The following is a 5,000-nucleotide window of genomic DNA, read 5'->3' as shown; positions in this document are numbered from 1 at the left end:
CCCGACGCTTACTTCCACCGGTCGTAAAAACCGCGTCTTCCGGAAGGCGTTTAGTAACAGCTGTCGTTTGCCATACACGAGATGCACACCGTACAATGCTGACGTACAAACAGCGTGAGTCAGTCAGTTAGTCAGCCTGTCTCTGTCTCTCTCCCTTTTTTTCTTCTCTTCTCTTCTGTCTCTTCTTTTCGCTCCGTTTTTTTTTCTCTCTCTTTCACTCACTCATTTATTCACTCACACTCTCTCTCACCAACTCTCTTTCTCACTCATTCTTTTGTTCACTCGATCTGTGTGTGTGTGTGTGTGTGTGTGTGTGTGTGTGTGTGTGTGTGTGTGTGTGTGTGTGTGTGTGTGTGTGTGTGTGTGTGTGTGTGTGTGTGTCTCGCGTGTGCGTGTGCATGCATGTGCGTGTGTGTGTGTAAACACACACACACTCACATGCACATGTGTCTGCGTATGTACATGTCTCCGCCTTTTTATCTGTCTCTCCCTCCCTCTCCCTCCCTCTCCATTTCTTTCTCCCTTGCCTCTCCCTCTCCTGTGTGTGTAGCTGTTTGTTATCAAAGGACGGGCACTCGGGTCGGCCCCTGCGTGGTCGGGCAATGGTCGCGCCACTGAGGGGACGATGACAACGAACCAACAAATGGAAACCGAGGGAAGTTATGATGCCCTCAATGAGGAGGATATAAAAACAAAAAAAAACAAAGGGGCAGCTATCTGCTCCTATGGAAGCTACGCCCCCGGACACCTGTGCGCGCTCTTCTTCCTTCCTTCCTTCTTCCTTCCTTCCTTCTTCCTTCCTTCCTTCTTCCTTCCTTCCTTCTTCCTTCCTTCCTTCTTCCTTCCTTCCTTCTTCCTTCCTTCCTTCCTTCCTTCCTTCTTCCTTCCTTCCTTCTTCCTTCCTTCCTTCCTTCCTTCCTTCCTTCTTCCTTCCTTCCTTCTTCCTTCCTTCCTTCCTTCTTCCTTCCTTCCTTCTTTCCTTCTTCCTTTCTTCCTTCTTCCTTCCTTCCTTCTTCCTTCCTTCCTTCTTCCTTCCTTCCTTCTTCCTTCCTTCCTTCTTCCTTCCTTCCTTCTTCCTTCCTTCCTTCTTCCTTCCTTCCTTCTTCCTTCCTTCCTTCTTCCTTCCTTCCTTCTTCCTTCCTTCCTTCCTTCCTTCCTTCTTCCTTCCTTCCTTCCTTCCTTCCTTCTTCCTTCCTTCCTTCCTTCCTTCCTTCTTCCTTCCATCCTTCCTTCCTTCCTTCCTTCTTCCTTCCTTCCTTCCTTCCTTCCTTCCTTCCTTCCTTCCTTCTTCCTTCCTTCCTTCTTCCTTCCTTCCTTCTTCCTTCCTTCCTTTTCTTCCTTCCTTCCTTCCTTCCTTCCTTCCTTCCTTCTTCTCTTCCTTCCTTCCTTCCTTCCTTCTTCTCTTCCTTCCTTCCTTCCTTCTTTTCCTTCTTCCTTCCTTCCTTCTTCCTCTTCTTCCTTCCTTCCTTCCTTTTTTCCCTTCTTCCTTCCTTCCTTCCTTCTTCCCTTCCTTCCTTCCTTCCTTCCTTCCTTCTATTCTTCCTTCCTTCCTTCCTTCCTTCCTTCTTCCTTCCTTCCTTCCTTCTTCCTTCCTTCCTTCCTTCTTCCTTCCTTCCTTCCTTCCTTCCTTCCTTCTTTCCTTGTTCCTCTTCCTTCCTTCTTCCTTCCTTCCTTCCTTCCTTCCTTCCTTCCTTCCTTCTTCCTTCCTTCCTTCTTCCTTCCTTCCTTCCTTCCTTCCTTCTTCCTTCCTTCCTTCTTCCTTCCTTCCTTCTTCCTTCCTTCCTTCTTCCTTCCTTCCTTCTTCCTTCCTTCCTTCTTCCTTCCTTCCTTCTTCCTTCCTTCCTTCTTCCTTCCTTCCTTCTTCCTTCCTTCCTTCTTCCTTCCTTCCTTCCTTCCTTCTTCCTTCCTTCCTTCCTTCTTCCTTCCTTCCTTCCTTCCTTCTTCCTTCCTTCCTTCCTTCTTCCTTCCTTCCTTCTTCCTTCCTTCCTTCCTTCCTTCCTTCTTCCTTCCTTCCTTCTTCCTTCCTTCCTTCCTTCCTTCCTTCCTTCTTCCTTCCTTCCTTCCTTCCTTCTTCCTTCCTTCCTTCCTTCTTCCTTCCTTCCTTCCTTCCTTCTTCCTTCCTTCCTTCTTCCTTCCTTCCTTCCTTCCTTCCTTCCTTCCTTCTTCCTTCCTTCCTTCCTTCCTTCCTTCTTCCTTCCTTCCTTCCTTCTTCCTTCCTTCCTTCCTTCTTCCTTCCTTCCTTCCTTCCTCCTTCCTTCCTTCCTTCCTTCTTCCTTCCTTCCTTCCTTCTTCCTTCCTTCCTTCTTCCTTCCTTCCTTCCTTCCTTCTTCCTTCCTTCCTTCTTCCTTCCTTCCTTCTTCCTTCCTTCCTTCTTCCTTCCTTCCTTCTTCCTTCCTTCCTTCTTCCTTCCTTCCTTCCTTCCTTCCTTCCTTCCTTCCTTCTTCCTTCCTTCCTTCTTCCTTCCTTCCTTCCTTCCTTCTTCCTTCCTTCCTTCTTCCTTCCTTCCTTCTTCCTTCCTTCCTTCTTCCTTCCTTCCTTCCTTCCTTCTTCCTTCCTTCCTTCCTTCCTTCTTCCTTCCTTCCTTCCTTCTTCCTTCCTTCCTTCCTTCCTTCCTTCCTTCTTCCTTCCTTCCTTCCTTCTTCCTTCCTTCCTTCCTTCTTCCTTCCTTCCTTCTTCCTTCCTTCCTTCCTTCTTCCTTCCTTCCTTCTTCCTTCCTTCCTTCTTCCTTCCTTCCTTCTTCCTTCCTTCATTCCTTCTTCCCTCCTTCCTTCATTCCTTCTTCCTTCCTTCTTCCTTCCTTCCTTCCTTGATCCTTCCTTCCTTCCTTCTTCCTTCCTTCCCTCCTTCCTTCTTCCTTCCTTCCTTCCTTCCTTCTTCCTTCCTTCCTTCCTTCTTCCTTCCTTCCTTCCTTCTTCCTTCCTTCCTTCCTTCCTTCCTTCCTTCCTTCCTTCCTTCCTTCCTTCCTTCCTTCCTTCCTTCCTTCCTTCCTTCCTTCCTTCCTTCCTCCCTCCCTCCTCCCTCCTTCCCCCCTCCCTAAATCTCCAACATACCGTAACTTCCGCTGCCTTCAGAGAAACAGCAAGGACACCTGTAAGGCAGTGTTCCAGTTCACAAGACTTATGAATACCCAACACCGCCTCTCACATCGAAAACAAAGCTGGTGCTGACGGAGGCGTTTCCCCCAGCACGAGCGAGGAACAGGTAACGCCGAAGAAGGGGGTGACTTCCCGGGATGCAGTTGTGGCAGGAAACTTGTTTATTTTCGAACTACATCCTGTTTAGGGTTCAGGTCTGTCTAACGTCTAAACAATGCCCATTGTCACATGGCGCTTGGTCCATTTATCCCACATTCGATGTTGCATAATCAAGTCTGCAGAGGCTCTGAGTGGGAAAGAAAGGGAGAGGAAAAGAGGGAGGGAGGGAGGGAGGAAGGGAGGGGAAGGAAGGGATAGAGAGGAAGAGAGTAAATGAGGGGGAAAGGAGGGAGGAGGAGATAGGAGGATATATGTGTGTATATATATACATATATATATATATATATATATATATATATATGAGAGAGAGAGAGAGAGAGAGAGAGAGAGAGAGAGAGAGAGAGAGAGAGAGAGAGAGAGAGAGAGAGAGAGAGAGAGAGAGAGAGAGAGAGAAAGCGAAAGGGAGGGGGAATGGATATAGCCATATATAAAAAATAACCTAAGCCACTTACAAGAGAAGCCATGGAGGTGAATGCAGTAAACTTTGAGGGGAGGCGACTGCAGCAGGATTGATTGTGTGTGTGTGTGTGTGTGTGTGTGTGTACGCACGTACGTGCGTGTGTGTATATATGTATTATGTGAACGCGTGTGTGAGCATGAACACCGAGCGAATGAATAATATACACTCTACTCAAACGTTCCATTCCCATTCCCATTCCCGGCCCTAAACCAACCCGAGCCCGGCCCCTTCCATCATATCACGTGGATTCCTACCTGTTAATCCCCTGGCCTTTCCATTCACCTGGTCCAGCGGCCCTGGGCCCTTGAGAATCAGCTTCCCATTAAGGTCTTTTGTCGGGCACTGGACGCAGGAGCTGCACGGATGTGTCAACTCATGTCATGGCGAAAGGCTCTACAACTTACCTTTTTCATTAAAAAAATAAAACATTGGTTTTCAAAACTTACATCGTAACGCAAGTCTACTTGAGTTTATAATTCGTCAATTCCTTTGAGTATGACGGCGACTTTTAATCAATGCCTCGCCATCGACTCTTCAAAATCCTAATTCTAGATGAGGATCAGATTTCCCAAAGGAGGTAATAATTCGTGCACTTCGTTTTGCCATAAAATAATCTCCCAAAACCTTGTGACAGGATAAGCACAAAATATGGAGTGTAATATATCGGGCAATTTGAAGCGCCGCGTGGGGAATTAACAGAAAATGTATTACGCCCGTTTTATCTGAACTATTGTCTGAATCCGCCTCTCCAATAAATAAATGCAGAAATAAATGAAAAAAAAATGCAGATAAAAATAAATGCAGAAATATTTTTTTTTTTAAATGCAGAAATAAATAAATAACAACATAAATTACAATACATAATTACAATATATAAATACATTTCGCACAAAAAATAATAATTTCACCAACAACACAAAAGAAATGCAATCAATACGAGGACAGAGTCGCTACGGGGATTTAGCGCCCGCACGCCCGCACGCCCACACACTCATCCAGCCACATTCCCTGAACTCGTGCATGATGGAGAGAGAGTGACGGGTCGCGGGCGCGTGGGAGGGTGCCAAAGGTTGGTCGGGACGAGTGGGCGCGGCCGCTGTCGCACGTTTATCTTTTACGGGCGTGAGGGCGTGCCTGTGTTCTCTGCCAAGATGCTAATAATGGGCATGTGTGAGCGAGTGAGTGAAACGTGAATGATTGAGAAAGTACGATGGAATTGGAAGTGTAAATGAAAGAGAAAGAGAGAGAGAGAAAGAGAAAGAGAGAAAGAAAGAAAGAGAGAGAGA

The sequence above is a fragment of the Penaeus chinensis genome, chromosome 24, assembly GCF_019202785.1.
Source record: "Penaeus chinensis breed Huanghai No. 1 chromosome 24, ASM1920278v2, whole genome shotgun sequence".
Lineage (NCBI taxonomy): Eukaryota > Metazoa > Arthropoda > Malacostraca > Decapoda > Penaeidae > Penaeus > Penaeus chinensis.
The sequence above is the reverse complement of the archived record's forward strand: the minus strand, read 5'-3'. Positions refer to the sequence as shown.